A 26,377-nucleotide genomic window follows, 5' to 3' on the forward strand; every position below is an offset into this window, starting at 1 on the left:
CATTAAATTCCTCTGCTTGAGGCATTAAATTCCTCTGCTTGAGGCATTAAATTCCTCTGCCTGAGGCATTAAATTCCTCTGCCTGAGGCATTAAATTCCTCTGCCTGAGGCATTAAATTCCTCTGCTTGAGGAATTAGTTCCTCTGCTGGGGCATTAAAGTCATCTTTTGGTGCATTAAATTCCTCTGCTGGAGGCATTAAATTCTTTGGCTGGAGGCATTAAATTCCTCTGCTGGAGGCATTAAATTCCTCTGCTTGAGGCATTAAATTCCGGAGGGCATCCTAGGAAGGTTTATGTTTGCATAGTCATAGTATTTTAGGGCAAATCGCCTTCATAATCCTGAGAATTTAAGCTGAGAGTTGTCTAAGATCCCTCCAGCTACTCTGAGGAGTCTCTCTCTCTCTCTCTCTCTCTCTCTCTCTCTCTCTCTCTCTCTCTCTCATTCTTCTAAGGCCCAGCAGAGCGGGAAACACGCGGCGCTGGTGGGTCCTTTCAAGGGATTTGATTTTTTTCATCCGCGCCGAAATTTGGTTTTCTGCAGCAATGCACCAGATAAGATTAAGTCCTTTTTTTTTTATATTTCCCGAAGTTTCCCCTTCGCTGGCCTTGTATAGAAAACGGAACAGAAAATGAGTTCGCCTATATGGAATCAAGGTTTCTTTTCTCTCTCTCTCTCTCTGAAATTAGAAGCTGTAATACAGTATAGAATTTCTCTCTCTCTCTCTCTCTCTCTCTCTCGCTCTCTCTCTCTCTCTCTCTCTCTCTCTCTCTCTCTCTGAAATTAGAAGCTGTAATACAGTATAGAATTCCTTCATCAACATTCTCTCTCTCTCTCTCTCTCTCTCTCTCTCTCTCTCTCTCTCTCTCTCTCTCTCTCTCTCGGTAACTCAACAGGAGTGCCCTTAAAAGTAACAAGTCCCCAAAGGGAATGAGAGACTTGGTGTGGACCTCAGAAAACGATGCACAACATTCAACCGACCACCACATTTCGTACTGAAGTCAATAGAGGCACAGTGCGTCAAAGGGAACAAGAGAGAGAGAGAGAGAGAGAGAGAGAGAGAGAGAGAGAGAGAGAGGGGAGACGGGTAACAGATAGAGTAACAATATAAGCAAAGCTTAAATGTCAGACTTTTGAAAAGTATATCTGTTAACCCCCTCCTCTCTCTCTCTCTCTCTCTCTCTCTCTCTCTCTCTCTCTCTCTCTCTCTCTCTCTCTCTCTCACACACACGCACATTGCCAACGATGGTGGGAGAGACAGAGGTGGTCACCACTGTCATTAACATTAATAACAAATAATTGAGAGACCAGGAAGTCACTACTTAATGCAACTCTCTCTCTCTCTCTCTCTCTCTCTCTCTCTCTCTCTCTCTCTTTGTTCCTTTGACAAACAATAAAACTAGCCTCCTGGGAATAATAACATTAACGTAACCGTGTAAATTTTAACACAATTTAACCATAAATCTGACCTTGACCTAAAAACTCGAAAAAAAGAACGCTTGTGGTGTTACACAAACAAACAAATAAATAAATAAGTAAATAAATGAAAAACAAGTAATTCAACAAGAAATAAATGCTGATATTAATAAATAAAAAACAAGTAAATTCAACAAGAAACAACTAAAGTCTGTGAGAGAAAAGGTTTTTGACTTCCCACAATTGTCGAAGGCGGGAGAGTGTCTGGTTACATGACCATATTGTTTTTTAGGACGCTAACGAACGACAAAAAGGGCGTTAATAGGGGCTGAGATGCGGGTAGAGAGAGAGAGAGAGAGAGAGAGAGAGAGAGAGAAATTGGTGGCTTAAAACATTTTTAAGCAAAATTGTAATTGGAGCAGTTGTAAAAATAAACTTCTATTAAAACAAGTAAAAAATGCGCCGAAGAAACTTCGGCGCAGTCGAGTTTTATGTACAGCCGCTACAGCGTATAACCAAGGCCACCGAAAATTGAGCTATCTTTCGGCGCTCTCGGTATAAAGCTGTCTGAGCCGCGGCCCATGAAACTTTAACCACGGCCCGGTGGTGGCCTATTCTATTTCGTTGCTAGAAACACGGTCATGGCTAACTTTAACCTTAAAAAAATAAAAACTAGTGAGGCTAGAGGGCTGTAATCTGGTATGTTTGATGACTGGAGGGTGGATGATCAACATACCAATTGCAGCCCTCTAGCCTCAGTAGTTTTTAAGATCTGAGGGCGGACAGGAAAAGTGCGGACAGAAACAATTGCGGACGGACGAAGCCGGCGCAATAGGTTCCTTTTACAAAAAACCAAAAATGAAAGAGTAAGAGGGAGAGAGAGAGAGAGAGAGAGAGAGAGAGAGAGAGAGAAAGAAATGTAATTGAAGGAATGTCTATATTCTCTTGAGAGAGAGAGAGAACTGAATACCTTCTTATAACAACAGCCATTGCATAAAGAAACATTCCGTATAGAGTCAGGCCTGCAATCCTTTTGTCGTATAGAAAAATAAACATTAGACCTTTGTTGCAGTGCCTACAGGACACCACTTGAGGCCCACTGTATGTAGCACTCCTCCCCCTTTATGGGGGGTTTAGAAAGGGGGTTTACGAAACGATTTATGGGGCTAAACCGTAAAATTATACCGTTATACCATTAAATTGAAGAAATGGATAATGTTGTACATATAAGAAGTCTTCAATACTCTCTCTCTCTCTCTCTCTCTCTCTCTCTCTCTCTCTCTCTCTCTCCCGCATCTCCGCCCCCATTAGCGCCCTTTTTGTCGTTCGTTAGCGTCCTAAAAAACAATATAGTCCCGTAACCAGACACTCTCCGGCCTTCGAGAATTGTGGGAAGTCAAAAACCTTTTCTCTCACAGGCTGTAGTTGTTTCTTGTTGAATTTACTTTTTTTTGTTTATTTACTTATTTATTTATTTGTTTGTTTATGTAACACCAAGTTTCTTCATAAAGGTCGTTTGAATTGTATTACAAAATCACGGTCCACAATTTCCTTGCGCCCGCGCACGCGCACATACACACACTAATACACATATGCACGTACACAAACACACTTTTCACCTGCAAATCCTTTCATATATACAAGTGTATATATATATATATTTTTTATTAATTTTTTCTTTCATTAATCTTGCTTATACAGAAGCGTCACACCCGTCAGGCTGCACACTCTCATATATATATATGTATATTTTTTTTTTCTTAACCCTTTTGTCTTAATATTCTTCATAACTCAAAATCACTAATCACTGGTCAGTGATTTTGAGTTATCACTAATCAGTCATCAGTGATCAGTCATTTGTAGTATTTTCAATAATGATTATCAAATATATCAAAACGTAGTCTTGTCAATATTATTATTATTATCATTATTATTATTATTGGTCAAACAAATGTGAATTAAGGTGCATTAAGTTCAAATAAGATCAGTTAAGGTCAAATAAGGTGCACTAAGGTCAAATAAGGTCAGTTAAGGTGCATTAAGGTCAATTAAGGTAAAATAAGTTCAGTTAAGGTCAAATAAGGTCAACTAAGGTCACTCACGGGTCAAACTTCTGATGATATCTCCAAAGTGATTTTAAACTACAAACATCCCTCGATCTCTCCATATGTGAGTGTGTTCATTCGTTCCCAAAAACCAAAGTGTGACCTTGAATGGAGAATAAGAGGAGGAGGAGGGATCTCTCTCTCTCTCTCTCTCTCTCTCTCTCTCTCTCTCTCTCTCTCTCTCTCAAGGTCACTGTATTTAGTTACCTTTTGAACTGTGAAAACGAATTCAATTTATTTTTCAAACTGCTCCAATTACATTATTGCTTAACATTTGTTCTGTTCAGCCTCTCTCTCTCTCTCTCTCTCTCTCTCTCTCTCTCTCTCTCTCTCTCTCTCTCTCTCTCTCTCTCTCGTTTTTTTTTACTTTTCACTTTTACAAACGAAGGAAGTTTATTTTTCCAAATGCTCCAATAATTATTACATTGTTTGTTAACATTTATCAAACCATCTCTCTCTCTCTCTCTCTCTCTCTCTCTCTCTCTCTCTCTCTCTCTCTCTCTCTAAAGGAGTTTGACAACGTTTGATGTCGGTTTTAAAGGGGAACTCGCCATCAACCACAGCCCCACAGCAGCCGCCTCCTGCCTTGCTGTTTTGCTGTTCTGCTGAGGTTGCTGCTGCTGCTGTTGTGGCCTGCCTTCGTCGTGTTTTTGGTCACAGCACTTTTTTTCGGGGGTCTGTGACGCCAGTTTGTAATAGACGCGATTCAATCAATCACTCTTTTGGGGTTGGGTCTGTTGAATCTGGGGAGGTTTTTTTGAGGGGGGTTTGAGGTTTTTTTTTTTCGAACAGGTTATTTTTTTAATGAGGTTTTAAAATCTTGGTTGTGGGTTTTTATAGAGAGAGAGAGAGAGAGAGAGAGAGAGAGAGAATATATATGAACTATTTTATAAATATACATATGTTAAGTGTTATATATATATATATATATATATATATATATATATATATATATATATATATATATATAGATATAGAGAGAGAGAGAGAGAGAGAGGAGAGAGAGAGAGAGAGAGGTATGGGGGAGGGATGGAGAGAGAGAGAAAGATAAGAATTGTTATATAAATATATACATTTATATATATTAAAAACATATATATATATATATATGTGTGTGTGTGTGGGTGTGTGGAGAGAGAGAGAGAGAGAGAGAGAGAGAGAGAGAGAGAGAGAAAGTTAAGCATTCCGCCTTAAACTTATTGGTGGGCCCATCAAAGCCAGAGAAACCAACAGGTATGGCCTTGAAATACTTGCAGAATTATAATAATAATAAATAATAATAATAATAATAATAATAATAATAATAGTGTGGTCCCCATCAAATATTATTGCTCAATGTGTGTGATTATTATTATTATTATTATTATTATTATTATTATTATTATTATTATTATTATTATTAACCACTACACAAAATTATAAAAACCAAAAAAAGAAAAGAGAGGCGTCAGAGAGAAGCGAACAAAATCGGTCCCCCGGGAGAATACAAATACTTTTCTGGGAGGGGGACCGGGGGGGGGAGTTGGAACCACGTTTGCGTGTCTGGAATGGCAAGCGTATATTCTTGGAATATTCCCGTTTCCGGAGCTGTGTGTGTGTGTGTGTGTTTGTGAATATTTTTGGATGTTTTGATGGTCACATGATTCAGCGATTTCTCTCTCTCTCTCTCTCAAAATTAGATGCTGTAATACAGTATACAGTTTTGTTACAGTTTTGTTACATCTCTCTCTCTCTCTCTCTCTCTCTCTCTCTCTCTCTCTCTCTCAGAATTCAGTTTGTTACATCTCTCTCTCTCTCTCTCTCTCTCTCTCTCTCTCTCTCTCTCTCTCTCTCTCAGTCGTACATAACAGGCAAAAGGGTTGCTATGCTATACAGTACATATCCCAGAGTAACCAGCATAATCTCATCTCTACGGGGGGGTACCGCTGTTAATATGCAGTTTCCCCAAATTTATGGCTGGAGAGAGAGAGAGAGAGAGAGAGAGAGAGAGAGAGAGAGAGAGAGAGTTTCCCCCCCCAAAAGACTTCTCAGAAATTGGTGGTAGTCACCCTTTCCAGGATTTGTTATGTGTCTTATTTTTCAATTTAAGGGGTTTTTAGGGGTTTGGGGTTGGGGGGTTGGAGAGTGGGGTTTTTGGAAGGGGGGGGCGGGTTGTAAATTCGAATGTTAAGGGTGCAGTTGCAGTGACACAGGGGGCGCTATGGTACGGACATTTTCGTTCCCTCATCATGGTTCTATTGTGTTTTCAGAATCGAGGAGTTAGGATAAGTAATGATAATAATAATAATAAATAATAATAATAATAATAATAATAATAATGATAATTATTATTATTATATTATTATTATTACAGCATTTGTCATAATTATGATTGATAATAATGATTTTGTTTCATAATATCATTATATCATTATTATTCTGTAATGAGTCTCTCTCTCTCTCTCTCTCTCTCCTCTCTCTCTCTCTCTCTCTCTCTCTCTGAAATTAGATGCTATAATACAATATACGGTTTTTATATATTCTCTCTCTCTCTCATAGCTTAGAAGGGGAAAGCCCATCAGGTAAGCCAACTGCCATTGTAGATAAAATTAGTTTCCCCTTACATAAAATACTATATATTGATTTTGCAATTATGTAGCGTTGACTTGGGTTTTCCCCAAAGCAATTTATACAGGCAGTACTCTCTCTCTCTCTCTCTCTCTCTCTCTCTCTCTCTCTCTCTCTCTCTCTCTCTCTCTCTCTCTCTCTCTCTCTCTCTAGATTCGTAGAGTTTGTTGCAAGTTGAAATGATTCTGGGACGTATCTTTAGGCCAATAAGGTAATTTATAGTGTCTTTAAATATTTATTTTAGGGGAACATTGATTTTGTTTAATTTTGCTTGTGTATGTATGTATGTGTGTGTGTAAATACACAATATACACATTTCTATAGTGCTTCTACTGTTAAAATAACTTAGATATACACAGTATACTTTAGCATACTTAAAAATGCATTGTGGAATTATATGCTAACCTTTTTGGAAACGTAACAAATAAACAAAACACTAAATATATTATTATTATTATTATTATTATTATTATTATTATTATTATTATTATTATTATTATTATTATTATTATTATTATATTCACTTAAATGCCTTCCATTGAAGACAAGAATTTTAAGACAAGGTCAAATTGAAACCTCCCTTAAAAACCTTAATTTTGGGTGACCTGTGACCTGTTTGGAACACCAGCTTTCCCTTGCCCCCTCTGACCTGGGCTATACCCGGACACCACTCTTCTGCCCTTAGTGTTTAGCTGTGTACTGTGCATACTGTGAAGAGGCCAGTAGCCTGCCCCTGGGGAAACGTGGCATGACCTATGACCCGATTTCTTAAAGCTACGAATTGGCCATAGGAATCAGATACGTGTATGAGGTTTTGTGTAATAATAATAGTAATAATAATAATAGTAATAAAGGTATAATAATAAATATATTCGTTTCTGTATATAATAATAATAATAATAATAATAATAATAATAATAATAATAATAATAATAATAATAATAATAATAATAATAATAATAATAAACGCAAAATATACGAGATTTTGTAGCTGTATTTGTGAAGGAATTGTGTATCTGTGTGTGTGAGAGAGAGAGAGAGAGAGAGAGAGAGAGAGAGAGAGAGAGAGAGAGAGAGAGAGAGAGAGAGAGAGAGAGTTACTTTAATGTGTTTAACATAAAAGCTACCGACACCCTTTGCCATATCTCAGACAGGTAAGTTCAGACTCACCTGCGTCCATTTAGGTAATGCAATGACTTCACCTAATTGAAAGATAAAGGTGTGTATTATGAAACACCTTTTAAGGGGGGTTTATTCAAAAGCCCTTTATGTGATGAAGAGAGTTATTAATTATTTATGAAGGTTATTATTTATTTATATTTATTATATTTATTTATTGGCCATTTTCTTTAATAATACCGAGTTGCGTAGAGTAAAATTAAATCGTAGAACCTGAGATGCCAGGTTTGTGAGAGAGAGAGAGAGAGAGAGAGAGAGAGAGAGAAAATAAAATAAGCCATAAAAGGCCATTATTAGTTTTTATCACCTGTTAATTAACCAAAAAAAAATCACAGGTATCTTTAGACAGGTGTGAAAATAGCTACCAGAGTGACGTGGACGAGGCCTTTGGATCGAAATGCCAGGGTTCGTCTGTACTGAATCGATTTAGTAATTTGATCTTTACGCCACTGATCCTCAGGTCACTGAGGATAACCAGCGTTGGGTGTGATCAGTTGATGGGTGGGTGATCAGTAGTGGCTGCTAAATGCTTTATTGCTATTAGAACCCTTTTAATTTTATATCTTTTTGCGACGAATTTTAACTTTTCGTGAGAAATTTTTCACAAATCTCAAAAAAATTTTTTGAACACAACGAGCGTTGGGTCTGGTCAGTTAATGGATGGGTGATCAGCAGTAGCTGCTAAATGCTTCTGTTGTTATCAGAAGCCTTTTAAGTTATTTTAATGTCAAATGATTTCAAATTTTCGTGGATAATTTTTAACAATTTTCTAGTTTTCTTGGTCTAAAAAATTTGAATGGAACAGATTCAGCGGTTTTTTTATGAAATTTCATTTGTATATCCATGTGTAGGGAACACGTCAGGGACTTGTCAGTGACAATAGGTGGCGCTTTGGATCTTTCGTTCAACCATTTGGGTTCTATTGTGATATTAATTTTTTAGTGTTTCACGAAATATTTTAAATTTATGACTGACGTCATAGTAAGTATTCTTTGTACCTAACCTGATGGACCAAAGGAATCTCTCTCTCTCTCTCTCTCTCTCTCTCTCTCTCTCTCAGCTTTCAGAATGGTTCTTGACGCTTAGCAAAATCGATGTGGGACTGGCTGCTATTTTTATGAGGTTCGTATTTTACCGATAGTTGACGTAAATCTCTCTCTCTCTCTCTCTCTCTCTCTCTCTCTCTCTCTCTCTCTCTCTCTCTCTCTCTCTCTCTCTCTCTCTCTCTCTCATAAATTTCGTTCACTAGTAAACCTAAGTGTAAGGTTCCCTTGCAAATATGTATTTTTGTACTGTAACAGTTACAAAATCTTGTATATTATTATTATTATTATTATTATTATTATTATTATTATTATTATTATTATTATTATTATTATTATTATTATTATTATTATTATTATTATTATTATTATTACGCAAAAGCCAAATACACGTATCATATACCTACGCCCAATTTTTAGCTCTAAGAAATCAGGTCATAGGTCACGCCACGTTTGCCCGGGGGGAGGCTGCTGACCTCTCCACAACATACGCAGTACACAGCTAAATGCTAAGGGCAGAAAAGTGGTGTCCTGGTGTAACCCAGGTCAGAAGGAGCGAGGGAAAATTGGTGTTCTACACCAAAAGTACGGTTTTGAAGGGAGGTTTCAATTTGACCTTGTCTTAAAATTCTTGTCCTTAATGAAAGGCATTTCAGTGTAAAATAATAATAATAATAATAATAATAATAATAATAATAATAATAATAATAATAATAATAATAATAATTTAAATGAATGGTACTTGAGTGGACACTGATATCTTTGACAATCATAATAGTAATAATAATTTAAATGGATGGTACTTGAGTGGACACTGATATCTTTGATAATAATAATAATAATAATAATAATAATAATAATATAATAATAATAATATAATAATAATAATAATAATAATAATAATAATAATATAATAATAATAATAATAATAATAATAATAATAATAATAATAATAATAATAATAATAATAATAATAATAATAATAATAATAATAATAGGCCTATCACATTTCTTTGTTACATTTCCAAAACGGTTAGCATATAATTCCATCATACGTTTTTAAGTGTGCCGAATTACATTGCATATTTACGCATACATACATACATACATACATACATACATACATACATACATACATACATACATACATACATACATACATACATACACAAGCAAAATTATTTAAACAACATTAATGTTTCCCTAAAATAAAATATTTAAAGATGCATTAAAAAAATCTTATTGGCCTAAAGATAGGTCCCAGAATCATTTCAACTTGCAACAAACTCTAGGAATCTAGTGAGAGAGAGAGAGAGAGAGAGAGAGAGAGAGTGTGTGTGTGTGTGTGTGTGTGTGTGTGTGTATTGCCTGTATAAATTGCTTTGGGGAAACCCCACGTCCACGCTGCATGATTGCAAAATCAATATATAATATTTCATTTAAGAGGAAACTCCTTTCCTCTACAATGGCCGTTGGCTTACCTGATGGGTTTTCCCCTTCTAAGCTATGAGAGAGAGAGAGAGAGAGAGAGAGAGAGAGAGAGAGAGAGAGCGAGACATTATATAGCATAAGTGTAAACTGTATTAAAACATTTAATTAGAGAGAGAGAGAGAGAGAGAATAATGACATAATGATATTAAGTCCTATATTATGAAACAAAATCATTATTATTAATCATAATTATGACAGATGCTATGATAATAATAATAATAATAATAGTAGTAATATGATAAAATGTACTCAACATTTCAAATAATAATAATAATAATAATAATAATAATAATAATAATAATAATATGAAAACCTTTCTTTCTTTTCTGGAGGTTGTGAGACCTAGAGGAAGTTCGATTTGGTCTGAATCTTAAGTTTTTCTCATTCTTCTTCTTTTTATGAGAATGGGGAACTTTCTTATTAATGCTTCTGTGGTTCCATGTTACGATGGGAGTGTTATATAATAATAATATAGCTTCAGATTTGTAGTGGCTCTTACTCTGTTGACAGTTTATCTCTCTCTCTCTCTCTCTCTCTCTCTCTCTCTCTCTCTATCTATATATATATATATATATATATATATATATATATATATATATATATATATATATATTTGTCATGAGAGAGAGAGAGAGAGAGAATTACCTTGTAATAGTGTATATACATGTATAATATAAATATAAACATATATATATATATATATATATATATATATATATATATATATATATATATATATATATTATATTATATATACATATATATATATATATATATATATACACACTATTACAAGGTAATTCTCTCTGTCACGACCCCAATAATGGCAGCGCCAGCGAGAAGCGAAACGCATCCTCTTTCCTGAAAACTAGATCAAGGTCATTCTCCTCATCTGTCCTAGCAGGAAGAGAGAGAGAGAGAGAGAGAGAGAGAGAGAGAGAGAGAGAGAGAGAGGCTTTAGAGGATGTTCCCACGGCGTGCTTGCGCGCAGCTAAGGGAGGGTTTCCAAGTCTATTATGTAGGTGTGAGGTGTTGTAGGCCTACGTGCGGCCTCAGTAGTATGAAGATTTCGATTTACTTGATTGTAAATAATTGTTTTAAAGTGATTGTTGTCTTTACTGTCTTGTATTTCAGTTTGGAATTTGTAAAAGACATGGTAAAAGCAAAAGACTGTTTCGTAACAGCTGAAATGGCGTCTGGATTGAGCTTTTCCCTCCATCCCTAACGTTGCCGTGTCTTGTATGACTTCTTCTATTTCCGTTTAGAATAAGTAAAAGACAGTTATAAAATCTCTTAGGTTTCACTTTAAAAGAAGTGAAAGATAATATTATAAAGAAGAAAAATTTTTTGGCTAAAAAGAAGTAAAAGAATATTAAAAAGAAAAAATTATAGGTCTAGGGTTGCAAACCTCTTTATATATTCTTTCTCCATAATGCGACTGCGTCTTTTATGCTTTTTTATTTCGATTTCACTTAAGCACAAGACAATCGTAAATGAAAGACATCTATTAGTAAAAAAGAAAGCAGTCGAATGAAAAATGAAATGTATTGCGACCGCCAAAATAGAGCGTGTGGGTCTATGGTCGCAAACCTATTTGTTTTTCGTCCGTAACGTAACCGTATCTTCTTTTAATTATATTTCGATATTAAATAATAAAAAAACAACAGTAAGACGGGAAATAAAATGTATTGCGACCGCCGTAAGAGAGGATGTGGGTCTATGGTCGCAAACACCTCTATTTATTAATTATATATCTCTCACTTTAAAATAAGTCAGAAAAATAATAAAAAATTAAGATGTTTTGCGACCGTCCGAAACCTAGCATGTGGGTCTATGGTCGCAAACCTCTTTGTTTTCCATTTCTTTCTTTCTTTCGTTTCATCTCCACAGCAACACAAGACCGGGTGGCTGAGGGACATGAGGTAGAGGAAATGCAGCGGCCTCCTTCCTGACTCTTTCTCACTTTTGAGCGCTTTCTCTCTCTCTCTCTCTCTCATTTCGTTATCAGATCAAATCCCCCCTCTTTCGTTATTCCTTTTCATTCGTTGTATTCATTTTATTCGTCGTACAAATCTTGAATTCGTCTTAGATGGGAGATTCTCTCTCTCTCTCTCTCTCTCTCTCTCTCTCTCTCTCTCTTATTCCTCCATGTGGTGGAAGGTCTGTTTGATTCCCCTTCTCCCCCCCTCTCTCTCTCTCTCTCCCTCCTCCTCCATTCTCTTCCTCCTCCATGTGGTGTGAGATCTGTTTGTTTCCCCCACTGAACTCTCTCTCTCTCTCTCTCTCTCTCTCTCTCTCTCTGTCACCGCGAAGGTTCCCCTCTCTCGAACACAGTTCCCCTCTGTCAGGAGAGGCAAAATGGAGCCACCACCACCAAATAACGTCACTCCTCACCTCCTCCTACGGGCACCTCCTCCTACGGGATGCTGGTGCTTCTATCGCCTCTTGCGGAGTTGCTTCTCCTCCTCCTTCCTCTCGTTCCTCCTCGGCAGGGCGCTACATGAATCACCACACTCCGGAGGAATAGCAACATCCCCAACGGCACCTACAACAACACCAACACCACCACCACCACCACCACCGCCGCCGCACCACCAGACCGGTTTAGTGAGGTCGTCAGTAGCAGCAGCTAGCGACCAAATGCTGCGACTGTGCGACTATTCACTACTACAGGATACTGAAGCCGCCGTCGCCGCCGCTTGCCGCGACAGCCGACGACTTTCGTGTCAAGGGGAGACTCGGAGGGAGAGAGAGAGAGAGAGGGAGAGGGTTGCCATAGGTGGCGGGAGAGAAAGTTGTCTTTAAATTCTCTTTTTCTCTCAGTTTCTCCTTCGTAAAATATACGTTAAAATGTCTGTTAGGGTCGATTTAAAATACTCTAGTAAGATAAGTACTTGATTTAACCTTTAATTGTCGAGTTGCGTCGCCGTCGCTCCGCGGGGATGATAATACAGCAATTGGCAACTCTCTCTCTCTCTCTCTCTCACTGTCTCTCTTTCTCTCTCTCTCTCTTTGGAGGGGGAAATAGATCCAGATATTATTCCCCCCCTCTTTTTCCCCTCTTACCTACCCCACACACACACTCTCTCTCTCTCTCTCTCTCTCTGCTCCGGAGGTTTCGGACGGACGTCCTCTGAATGAGGCTGTTATTCTGTTCTCTCTCTCTCTCTCTCTCTCTCTCTCTCTCTCTCTCTCTCTGGTGCGAGAGTTTACAGTTCATTTTGTTCGGTTTTAGATCCAGCGGCCACGCGCGTCCCAGCCACCCAGCTAGCTAAGCTAGCCACAGAGAGAGAGAGAGAGAGAGAGAGAGAGAGAGAGAGAGAGACCTCGTCAACTAAAGCCGATATTGATCGTGACGTCACGCACCATTGTGTGTGTGACGTAATCGCCCGCCAACGTCGCATTTGTTGTGACAACGTGGTGGTTCTCTGGAGCCATTGAGGAATAGAGAAAGGAAGTCGGTCTATTCCCGTCTACCAGGAATAGACGGATCAATTATGACAGTATTTAGGCAGGATGCTCAGCAGACGAAGTCTGTGGCGGGGGCACGGGGAGGGGAACCGGGTTTAAACGATGCAGGAACACGCTTAGGCCTATGAAATTGTCCTTGAGAAGTATGGGAGTAGAAAGGCTTAGGCCTAAAGATTGCCCTTGAGAGGCAGTACGTATTAAACTAGGAAGGCTGAGGTCTTTAAGATTGCCCTTGAGAGGCAGTAAGTATTAAACTAGGAAGGCTGAGGTCTTTAAGATTGCCCTTGAGAGGCAGTACGTATTAAGCTAGAAAGGCTGAGGCCTTTAAGATTGCCCTTGAGAAGCATGAAATCATAAAATTAGAAAGGCTTAGGCCTATAAGATTGTCCTTGAGGGGCATAAAAGTAAGACAGGCTTATGTCTTTAAGATTGTCCTTGAAAGGTATAACAGTAGAAAAGGTTTAGGCCTATAAGGTTGTCCTTGAAAAGGTGGATGTTTGAATTGAGGTGACAGACATCTAATTAATAATCATCTTTCTTAATTGGCTATCCGGCCTTATTTTGGCCCCTCGTCATTCCTTTTACTGGACCTTCATTCATATTCTCTTTCTTCCACCTTTCCAGCCTCTCCTAACAACTGATTCATAGCGCTTCAACTGCAAAAGGTTTTCCTTCTGTTACACCTTTCAAACCTTTCACTCTCAATTTCAGTTTCAGCGATGAATGACCTCATATGTCCTAGTACTTGGCCTTTGGCCCAAATTCTGTATTCAATTCAGTTCAGTCATTTTTTATCCAATTTAACTTCTGGTTTCCATGAAATTATTTATCATTTTGGCTGTGTCCTCAACTCACGTCTATCAATTTATTTTTGATTTGCACGACAGAAAACTCTCTAAACCAGTAGTTCTCAACCTGGGGGGGATGTCAGCAATTTCCAAAGGGGGTGCGAGCCCTAGGGAACAATAAAAAATTCTCTTATTATGTTTGTTATTCTCTTAACAAGTGTCACTAAGAAGCAGGTTCAAGCATCTCACTAATTCATTCCCAAAAGAATAAAAACACCTCTTTCACTCTTTTTTTTTATTTTCCTTTAAAAATCTGGGAGGGAATTTGACTCACAGATGCAAGGGGGCGTGGAGGGAAGGACCAACTCTTAGAGGGGGCGAGGAGGGAAGGACCAACTCTTGGAGGGGACGTGGAGGGAAGGAGCAACTCTTAGAGGGGGCGAGGAGGGAAGGAGCAACTCTTAGAGGGGACGTGGAGTGAAGGAGCAACTCTTGGAGGGGGCGTGGAGGGAAGGAGCAACTCTTGGAGGTGGCATGGAGGGAAGGAGCAACTCTTGGAAGGGGCATGGAGGGAAGGAGCAACTCTTGGAAGGGGCGTGGAGGGAAGGAGCAACTCTTGGAGGGGATGTGGAGGGAAGGAGCAACTCTTGGAGGGAAGGAGCAATTCTTGGAGGGTGGAGGGAAGGAGCAACTCTTGGAGGGTCGTGGAGGAAGGAGCAATTCTTGGAGGGGGGCATGGAGGAGGTAGCAACTCTTGGAGGATGTGGAGGAAGGAGCAACTCATGGAGGGAAGGGGCAACTCTTGGAGGGGACATGGAGGAAGGAGCAACTATTGGAGGGGGTGGGAAGGAAGGAGCAACTCTTGGAGGTATGGAGGAGGAGCAACTCTTTGGGATGGAGGGAAAGGGAGGTGGCGTGGAGGAAGGAGCAACTCTTGGAAGGGGCATGGAGGGAAGGAGCAACTCTTGGAGGGGGCGTGGAGGGAAGGACCAACTTTAGAGGGGTTAGGAGGAAGGAGCAACTCTTGGGGACGTGGGGGAAGCAGCAACTCTGGGGAGAGGAGAGAAGGAGCAACTCTTGGAGGGGGCGTGGAGGGAAGGATCTTAGAGGGGGGGAGGAGGAAGGACCAACTCTTAGAGGGGTGGAGGGAAGGACCAACTGGAGGGGGGCGAGGAGGGAAGGACCAACCCTTGGATAGGGCGAGGAGGAAGGAGCAACTCTTGGAAGGGGCATGGAGGGAAGGAGCAACTCTTGGAAGGAGGGAGGAAGGAGCAACTCTTGGAGGGGATGGGGAAGGAGCAACTCTTGGAGGGGTCGTGGAGGGAAGGAGCAATTCTTGGAGGGTGGAGGGAAGGAGCAACTCTTGGAGGGGTCGTGGAGGGAAGGAGCAATTCTTGGAGGGGGCATGGAGGGAGGTAGCAACTCTTGGAGGGGATGTGGAGGGAAGGAGCAACTCATGGAGGGAAGGAGCAACTCTTGGAGGGGACATGGAGGGAAGGAGCAACTATTGGAGGGGGTGTGGAAGGAAGGAGCAACTCTTGGAGGGAGTATGGAGGGAAGGAGCAACTCGTGGAGGGATGGAGGGAAAGAGCAACTCTTGGAGGTGGCGTGGAGGGAAGGAGCAACTCTTGGAAGGGGCATGGAGGGAAGGAGCAACTCTTGGAGGGGGCGTGGAGGGAAGGACCAACTCTTAGAGGGGGTTAGGAGGGAAGGAGCAACTCTTGGAGGGGACGTGGAGGGAAGCAGCAACTCTTAGAGGGGACGAGGAGAGAAGGAGCAACTCTTGGAGGGGGCGTGGAGGGAAGGAGCAACTCTTAGAGGGGGCGAGGAGGGAAGGACCAACTCTTAGAGGGGGTGAGGAGGGAAGGACCAACTCTTAGAGGGGGCGAGGAGGGAAGGACCAACCCTTAGATAGGGCGAGGAGGGAAGGAGCAACTCTTAGAGGGGGCAAGGAGGGAAGGACCAACCCTTAGAGGGGGTGAGGAGGGAAGGACCAACTCTCAGAGGGGGCGAGGAGGGAAGGAACAACTCTTGGAGGGGACGTGGAGGGAAGGAGCAACTCTGAGAGGGGACATGGAGAGAAGGAGCAACTCTTGGAGGGGGCGTGGAGGGAAGGAGCGACTCTTGGAGGTGGCATGGAGGGGCAACTCTTGGAGGGGGCATGGAGGAAGGACCAACTCTTGGAGGGGCGTGGAGGAAGGAGCAACTCTTGGAGGGGGCGTGGAGGGAAGGAGTAACTCTTGGAAGTGGCATGGAGGGAAGGAGCAACTCTTGGAAGGGGGACATGGAGGAAGGAGTAACTCTTGGAGGGGGACGTGGAGGAAGGAGCAAGTCTTGGAGGGGCATGGGGAAGGAGCAATGTGGAGGATGGAGGGAGGTAGCAACTCTTGGAGGATGGGAGGGATGGAGCAACTCTTGGAGGGGACATGGAGGGAAGGAGCAACTCTTGGAGGGGTGTGGAGGGAAGGAGCAACTCCTGGAGGGGGTGTGGAGGGAAGGAGCAACTCTTGGAGGGGACATGGAGGGAAGGAGCAACTCTTGGAGGGGGCATGGAGGGAAGGAGCAATTCTTGGAGGGCATGGTGGGAGGTAGCAACTCTTGGAGGGGGCATGGAGGGAAGGAGCAACTCTTGGAGGGGACATGGATGGAAGGAGCAACTCTTGGAGGGGGCGTGTAGGGAAGGAGCAACTCTTGGAGGGTACATGGAGGGAAGTAGCAACTCTTGGAGGGAAGGAGCAACTCTTGGAGGGTACATGGAGGGAAGTAGCAACTCTTGGAGGGGCATGGAGGGAAGGAGCAACTCTTGGAGGCAGCATGGAGGGAAGGAGCAACTCTTTGAGGGGATGTGGAGGGAAGGAGCAACTCTTGGAGGGGTCATGGAGGGAAGGAACAGCTCTTGGAGGGGTCATGGAGGGAAGGAGCACCTCTTGGAGGGGCCATGGAGGGAAGGAGCACCTCTTGGAGGGTCATGGAGGAAGGACCAACTCTTGGAGGGGGCGAGGAGGGAAGGAGCAAGTCTTGGAGGGGTCGTGGCGGGAAGGACCAACTCTTGGAGGGGTCATCGAGGGAAGGAGCAACTCTTGGAGGGGTTGTGGAGGGAAGGAGCAACTCTTGGAGGGGGTGAGGAGGAAAGGAGCAACTCTTGGAGGGGTGGACTGAAGGACCAAATCTTAGAGGGGGCGAGGAAGGAAGGACCAACTCTTGGAGGGGTCATGGAGGGAAGGAGCAACTCTTGGAGGGGTTATGGAGGGAAGGAGCAACTCTTGGAGGGGGCGTGGAGGGAAGGACCAACTCTTGGAGTTGACGAGACCTCGTATCACTTTTCAGATCAATTTCAGACGCACTTGAGACTCATGGTAAAGCAATGACCAGACCTCAGTTACACGCACATTCTTTATTTTATAATTCAAAATGGATTAAATTTATAATATTGTAGACACTTGCATTGACGTCGTAATTAATTTATAAGTTACGTAATATTTTATTAGCTGCCCTCACATGAGGACACTGGGACATAATGGATTGATATTGATTGATTGATTATGAAATTTAGGTCTCGAAGACCAAGCGCCGGGGCCCATCAGGATTATTCGTCTATTCTAAGCTTGAGATGCAGATAAAATGTTATTATTATTACGGTGCAGTTCTCGCGCTCCATATCTATTTTCCCCAATCTGCTCATTTGTAAGGCATTACAGAATAACATGATGTAATTATGGGTGTAAGTTAGCCATAATTACAGGGCAGTTATTGCTGTTTCATAAATTATCTCAAACTTGCCACTCAAAATCTATTTCTGACAGGAGTTATCCATGTTAAAAACTCAGATGCCTTCACTTATGCGTAGAGAGTTATATTTTATCAATTATTTGTGCCTATTTGTGTATAAATAAGCTGTTTGGACATTTGAAATTTATAGGGAGTTGTAAGCATTAATATGACCAAGAACAGTAAGCAGTACTAGTTGTGATTGTTATAATAAAATTGTATTTTAGAAATCGGATAAACTGTTATTAATGTTTTCTCGTCTTATTTAAAATTAGTTACATTGCCTTGGTCTATAATTTTGGAGATGCACATTACCAGTTTTCACATATCTTTATTTTAATAGTTCTCCCTGTATTTTAACAATTTACTTTCATTTTCATCTATTTATTTATCAGTTTGTTCATTTATTTTTTTTCTTATCTCATAACTGATGATCTCTTCTATATGTATTTCCTATTGTTAATCTTCTGTTACGTCTTTCAAATGAACACTGTAATGTTCTTAAGGAAGCTTCTTGAATTTGAAGTCAGTGGTTGTTTAAACTTGTCTATCAAGTTAGAAGTACATATAAATGAATGAAATTTGTAAACGCTGTATGGTACTCCCCAATAAGGGGGTTAGTGCCGTCAGTGCACCTCATGCGGTGCACTGTAGGCATTACTTAAGGTACTCTGCAGCGTCCCTTTGGCCCCATTTACTGTACCTCCGTTCATATTCTCTCTCTTCCGTCTTACTTTCCACTTTCTCCTAACAATTAATTCGTTGTGCAACTGCGAGGTTTTCCTGTCAATTTCATTTCAGAGCTGAATGACCTTATGGTCCCAACACTTGGCCTTTGGCCTAAATCCTTTATGCTATCTATCTATCTGTACTCAAAAGTAGCAGTTTTACATAAATGAACAAGTCCCATTAATATCAAAGATATGCATTTATTCCATAACAAAATTTATTAATGATAAAGTGTCCTTTAAAGCAATAACAACAATAAAAACATGTTTCAAGTAACAACACATGATTTGCAAAACGCTACAAATCTCAGTAACACTTCACAAAGATAAAAATATTGATCACCTCACTCCCTATATGCATAAATATATGGATGGTCCTCACTCAAGTAATATATTTTCATAATCGTATTTTCACAACACTTTAAAACACATGAGATGTCTTCTACATAGGTCATAGGAAACGAAATTTAATTTGTTCTAAGTTGGGCCAAATTATCTTTAGCACAAAGAACAGCATTGATATACGTATGAGAAGTAGACCTAAATTTCAGATTTATGCCCAACTAGGCCCACTAATATATCACTACATGTTTATATTGTGATACCTCTTCAACCTTTTGTGCCCCTAGACAATTCGTGTGAATTTCTTGTGCAATGCAAAACAACGTCATGAAAAACTTTGGAAGAAAAACCTTTTTACAGGAGCCACTCAACTCATCAGTCATTTTTGTGGGTGTGGGCTCGATAAGTAACGAAATCTATTAAAGAGATTCTGTAGTATGGCCTGTACTTGGACATTCAAAATATCGTACAGTTAACTGGAATTCTAGGTTTTAGCCTGAACTGAACGGTACTTTACGCTTAAATTCAGTTTTAAACGGTTTGTCTCTAAAAATGCATCAGGTCTAAAAAAAAGTACAATACCAAAAAGCTATCGTAATAATATAACTGTAAAGTTAAGAAGTCTGCTAAGTTAATGCTTGTCTTACAAGTTAGTTTACTAACTTAGAAGCTCCATGGTAGAGCCTTCCACCACCCCTTAGCTAGGAAAGGGTAAATATTGTCTTTTTGTATCATTATTGGCTAGGTTACCCACACCACTAAGTCAGTGGCTCATCTGAGCATCGTAACATTAAGTGTAGCAGTTTACATTCAAAATTCAAATTTCAAGATTGGGAATATTAAACCCCCCGGATTCACATTCTCACAAGTGGGAAATTCGCCTGTTCACGGAATTTTTCATGTGATTATTACTGTATTTTCATATCATTTTCGTGACTAAATGCCGTTTTTGTGACAAAAGTACTAAAATTTTCAGGTAAAAGCATTTTTATATGGTTTTTTGGTGTTTTGAACTATCAAAATAGGCAGTTCTAAGCATTTACTCTATGCCGTCTAAGTATCAGAATTCTGTATAAAGTTACCCACATGTGTATAGCAAGTTTGTATCTGCTATATGGTAGGTACGTACGCCATAGTAATGTCTGGCAGTTATCCAGAATAAGAAAAGTTAATCAGTCAAGATTTTTCTTAAATTTGATTCATTTACATGGGTATGTCTGGTCTTATTTTTGTAAAATTTGTAAAACTAGTTAAATTTTATGGTTTTCATTTTGATGACTTCACAAGAAATATTCAGGGAATGGTTTACGTTCAAGAATTTTAGTTGTAAATTGTGTTGGCCGAACGGTAGTCTATGAGATTCTACGGAGAGCAAATACAGTATCAGAATTAGACCAAATTTATCATTAGTTTTTAAGGTACAATAATCCTTCAACTTATTGCTGGATTACTTATCACCTACATTACTAAGATGATTTTTAGCCAGGCTACATCTTCAACCATGATGCATTTTGTGGAAAAATCTTGGCTGTCAAATACAGTCTAGTTCAGGCTAAAAATGATTTGGATTACCATTAGTAGTGAGATGTCTTGAATAATCTTGTTTATAGCACTTCTTCTTTCTCACTTATCAAAAGCCAGACCTCCAAAGAATCTGATAAGGTGAATGGTTTTGTACACACCTCTTACACTGCTTCTTTATATCGCTCGCTGCATGAATGTCTGCCAAGAGATAAAGTTATTCCCGAAAGAAGAAGCATTTAGTCTTCTAGAGAAGTTTCCAGGTCCTAAGGAAGGTTACTACTCATATGTCATTTTTAAGGACCCATAATATCAAGCGGTAGAACATTACCAGTCATTGTGTACAAGAAATTAGCCCTCCCAGTAAAACAAAAGTTGTATACTTATGAAAAGTCAAAGTTTTGTTTTACATCATGTGAAAAACCTGCCCGTTTGAAATCTCAGTACAGTAGATAATCTCCAGATTAGATTCAGCACCAATGACAGAGCCTTCTTAAGTGTCATTGTCCGAGGACTAGTGGTTCCTTCAGATCACCCAAAAGCAGATGCAGACAATTTGGGAAGCATTCCTCCAGAGCCCGCATGATGCTGCTGTTGTTAAAACTTAGGAAGAGAATATTTTGTCCAGATGGGGTCCCATGAGAGAAGGACGGAAAAATGTACACCCCAGACTGTCCCAACATGTCATCATGTCTGTCTCCAAGTGAGGAGGTCTTGCGTGAGTGACGGAAAGCTTTGGTGATGATCACATGATTATGAATTCAGTGGATTAACCAGGTAACAGGTGAAATACTACCTTATCCCTCTTAGAGCTGGCCTGAAGGGTTTATCTTTAACAAAATAATATTCATATCGAATAACTTCCAGTTCCTTAAAAATTTAATAACTTGATGTATTGAAAGTGACGAAGATCCCTGCTTGCTTTTGGGTGAAGGTTGGATATTTATTGAAAATATGTATAACCGTCATTGTTGAATTACATTCCCTGCATACAAGGACTGGGTCATGACCAGTTTAAAGCCAAGATAATTCACGTCAGTGTGTCCTTTGTGATTCAAAGATTACATTATTTTTTTTTTTAATCTAATAATGAGTTTGATGTTACCAAATTCTCTATCACAAAAGGTCTGCCATTCATATGTTTGTTTTATTAGCAACTTTGAAACCTGGCCTGAAGGTAATTATCATCACCACTGAATATGCAAACTCTTGCTCACTCTCTCCAACTGGTGGATAAACTTGTCATGGTGATATATATCAGAAACGGATAGAAATTTTAATTCCAGGGTGCATGATGACAATGCTGATACAAAACCCTAAGGAAAGGTCAAGTTAGATATTACTTGCCATGAGCAAAGATTAAAAATGACAGATGATACAAGAGTAGGTGGAAGAGGGTTTCTCGTAGAGGTGGAATACTAAACCGGAAGACTAAAATTCTTTTTCCTTCAAAGGTAACGCTTGGCTTTTGGCTAACCGACGTGCGGTGAGCAATACGCTTAAGTAAGATAAGAGGTGTGTTCATATATCTTTTTAAAAATTAGACACTAAAACCCAAAGGCACTGAATGCTGATTATCATACACCATCTAACTCCAAAGTTAACAGTATCAAGTGCTATTTTCAAACCAAGTAGGCCAGTTTTAATATTCTTTAGCACCAATGTCACACATAACTAGTTTTAGTATTCTTCAGCACCAGTGTCATGTGCAACAAGGTTTAAAAATAAGTAGAAAACATTAGGTAGTCACAATTGCAAGAACTACAACCTACAGGTTATGAATAATGGACATTTCTGCAATAACAACCTGTCAGTTTACCTGGATAACAAACTGTTGTCAAGGACATAACTTGGAAGTACCTGAATAATTTCTCTTAAACCAGGGCTTACAATATTTTACATGATCACACTGAATCTGGCACAGTATAATATAAAGGTCTGGCAGAAATAAAGTATTTCAGTTTAGCAGTTTTGTTGTACTTTTGTAAAAAAAAAAAAAAATGTATGTTTTAGCATATCCTGAAGAATGTTCATGGTTAATGAGTGTAAGCTTATTATCTAGGAAATATAGTCTTCATTTTAATCAGTTAAGGCTGCGTCCACACGATCGAACTCTGCTTCTTATCGAGCAAAGATCGGCAAAGGTTTTTATGGTTTTATGCTGGTGTCCAAATGATGACAGTTGAGCAGTTTGAGCCTGGTGCTGACGGCAGCAAGAGTGACTGATGTACGAGAAAATGGACCATTACATACATCGCTTCTCACACCCCAAAGGCATGGGCGTTGATGATACAACTCTATCAAGCTCAGTGTTAACTCACAAGACCAGTAAACCTTGGACATGTTTAAATGTAGGGAATAACAGAAATGATAGTTCACTGACACTGATGAAGAAGGTGACTTCGTACATCAGACAACGACTCCTCTAAACCCATCCCCCAATCTTAACTAGCAACGAGCAAAGCCTCGTTACTTCGATAATCATACGAAAAAACCTGTACAGAACTTTGCCCACTGTTTCTCCGCTTCTAACACCACATCGAACAAAGTTCAGTTGTGTGGACGCAGCCTGACACTATATTACAAGTGGTGCATAGGGCACCAAGTTCATAAGATTAGTTTATTGTTCATGTTAATGTGAATGATTTTTCATTATCCACAAAGCTTCAGGTTATCCTACAGTGTTCCTAGTCTTGCTCTTATGATAAATTTACCCTGTTGCTCAATAAATAACAGCTGCACAGGTCCTGAATCTTTTCTGTAATATGCCTTTACATATAAAAGATAGAGCAAATCCATTTACAAGATAGTGAATATACATTCAAATTTGTCCTTAGTTCTATTCTCATTTGCTTCTGTTTACTGCACTTCTGTACCAAAGTTCCAACGAGAGTTATACAGGATAGGGAGTGGTTAAGACATAATTATGATTCACAATTTTCCAAATCAGTTACACTTTTCGTGGGTTTTCTAACATTTTACGATTTTACTAATTGGCTTTTTTTCATTTATCCCACTTACCGACCGAGAGAGAGAGAGAGAAACTAGAATTTGTACTTGTATATCTCTTTAAGTCTGTCTGCATTAGCATTTAGTAAAATAACTAGACTAAGCCCAGGGAGGTTACTACAGTATCGGATTTGCTTATGCTGGGATTCTGAGATAACACTCTCTTCCATAAAACCCCAAAGTAAGATTATATGTCTGTACTGAAAAAATTTTCATGTTCACAATAATTGCTTTCAATGATCCTCAAGTACATACATAATAAAAAAAGGATCTTTTGTTTAAAAGTAACTTTATTTCAACCTATAAGTCAGTCACTCATCTAGGAAAAGGTGTGGTATGACGTAAATTACAAGGATTTTTGTCTAAAATCTCTTGCACAGTAAAGTTATTGTATAACAGGTTTAATATAAATTATATAAGTCCCAAAAATAATATAAGCCAATGCCCTTACGTATCCAGAACAAAATTCATAACACGCACTCAAACATACCTCAGATTTCTCTGTTGAAAAAATAAAACTACTTTAAAGCCCCGAAAACAGCACCATTGAAGCTAGTTCACTTCATGGGACTTTTATAAAACTATCATTCAAAATATTCACCTTGATAATTGGACACAGTAACTGTTTAATGGAAGTCAAAGTGGAGTCTTTTTCATTAACATAATATAACTTGGTCACTGTCTCTCATTTCAGAATAAAACTTGCGTCAAAAATGTTTTGGCTAAATTTTGCATTACCATAGTATATAATGCCACCAGTATGCAGTACAATGCAGGTTGATAGAACATATGCATTATAATTTAGTCCATGGAAATTAACATCACCTTAGTCACGCCTTTTACAATCACAAGAAATCCTTAACGTCAAAAATTCAAGATGCATCAAACACAAAAGTAGACAATTTACATCACATTGCATAAGCCTTATACAATCACAAGAAATCCTTAGCAACAATGTATAGTTTCATGGTATACTACAATAGTTTCAAACTGATCCTTTTGTTAGCTGTTAACATCAAAGATTCAAGGAGCCTGTAAAACAAATATAGGATAATCACATTATCAGTTACAAAATAACTTACAGGAGTTGTTATTTACTCTGTTCATATGTGACGTGGGATGCCACAACCTACCATATAATAAGTACCCTGGATGGGATAGACCCATCTGTACCCTGAGCCACTGACATTAACATGCCCAGTGAATCTTTAGAACCTGATATTCAAAATATTATACAAAGTGACATCTACCTACATTACAGTCAAGATGGTTTACTTTTAAACTAGTTTGAGTCAGCTAACATACAGAGAGGAAGTACTGAAGTCACAAATTCTGCATTTACAGATTAGATCAATTTCTGCAGACCAATTATAATTTACCAATCACAAGTGGACATAGGGCATTTCTTAGACAAAAAATCTTGGCTCTTAATATTACATTACTTGGAAGACACCTAAAATGGGTTGCTTCGTTTTTTGGTTATAAATCAACCCATCGAATCATTGACCAATAGTATAATCTTTCTCAATAAATTTGACGAATATCTAAATACAGTAAAGCATTACCTAATATCTGAAGATTAAGTGTGTGATCTACAGAAAATTCTACAATTCTATAAGCATCTAGCTTTGAAAAACTGGATGAAAATGATAACGTGTCAACCTTTCGCATAAATGAAGGTACGAATATCAAATTTTGATTACAACACTTTTGCAAACCTCAAATTTATAATCACAACCCTCAAATAACCTCTCTGATAAACATTCTTTGGCTTTTTATCGTGGCTAAGTAAAAGAATAGTGTTAAGTCACAAAGACAAAATTATGCACCAACCACAAAATTACAATATACTAACGTCTTAAGTGCTATGTGGTCAGATTTCCATCACAGCCTTGCATCACAGTGTTTGTTGCAATTTTCCTTAAAAAAGTAGCTTTGCAATAGCACACAGGAGCAATTTAATCTGACCTTAAACGTCTGCTTAAGTTAGCAAGTACAGTACATCTCACTCTTAGTTTGAAGGAACTGCCTTATCAATGCTTCGTCATTGCATTACGTAGGCACAGTGCCTTATAAATGCTTCAATGCTCTACGAAGGCACAATGCCTTATAAGTGTTTCACCGCATTATGTAGGCACTATGCGAAGGAAACTGTCTGTTTAGGCCTGCTGTCCCTACTTGCAAAAACAACATAAGGCACTTAACAAGCTGTTTTTACAAATGGACTGCTGTGTGGTTCACTCGGCAGGCACTAGACTTTTGGCACACTTCCACCTACGTCATTCAAAAGCAGTGCAACTGCTCGTTTAAAAAATATCCTGTCACACAATCTTCACTGAGAATGATCTGCACCAAGAAGTTTGGCCATTTCTCATGTCCAGCCCAGCAACTAAAGTATTTGGGAACCTTTGAATAATATTTTGTATCAATCTAGATCAAAGCAAAAAATCATATGTGAGACTTTCAGCATCAGTTTCTTTATCAGAATAGTTTCCTTCAATGCTTTTTGTATTTTGTATAAAGGAAATGCTTCTTCCTTACAACTGAATCCTAAACCTTACAATCAGGGAAAAATAAATCCTGACTTAAATGTGCACGAAATTCCTATTTCAAATGCTTTGGTGCTCATTCTCGTCCTAAAACAGGAAGCGTAAGAGCTCAATCCTAACTGCACATTAATGTGATGACTGTTCTCATAGCAGATTTTTCAACTCAATAAAACATTCATTAGTTGGTCAGCCTAAACAAAGTTTCTACACAGCTACTTGATCAATGTGAAGTGTCCATTGGCAATTCTGTACACTTACTTCGAAAACGTAAATATCAGAAGTGGTATGGATGACCTAAGGTGACATACTGATAACTTACATTTACAATTTGTAAAAGTATGAATCTCACAGTCATAACACG

At 39.1% G+C, this 26,377-nt stretch overlaps 1 protein-coding gene and 1 long non-coding RNA gene across 3 annotated transcripts in view; one reads left to right on the top strand and one right to left on the bottom strand.

Annotated features, from left to right (window-relative positions):
- LOC136829869 (uncharacterized) overlaps positions 1-12,580 on the bottom strand; it is a 27,009-nt gene extending 14,429 nt beyond the window's left edge. The window contains exon 1 of one of the 2 annotated variants that reach the window (XM_067088924.1): positions 12,235-12,580. The gene's annotated coding sequence lies outside the window, so the exon portion shown is untranslated. The remainder of the gene's footprint in view (positions 1-12,234) is intronic. The other variant, XM_067088925.1, reaches the window with a different exon arrangement.
- The window catches only part of LOC136829871 (uncharacterized), a 266,304-nt gene that overhangs the window by 234,583 nt on the left and 5,344 nt on the right, over positions 1-26,377 (top strand). The window lies entirely within an intron of this gene.

Source organism: Macrobrachium rosenbergii, chromosome 45 (assembly GCF_040412425.1).
Source record: "Macrobrachium rosenbergii isolate ZJJX-2024 chromosome 45, ASM4041242v1, whole genome shotgun sequence".
Classification (NCBI taxonomy): domain Eukaryota; kingdom Metazoa; phylum Arthropoda; class Malacostraca; order Decapoda; family Palaemonidae; genus Macrobrachium; species Macrobrachium rosenbergii.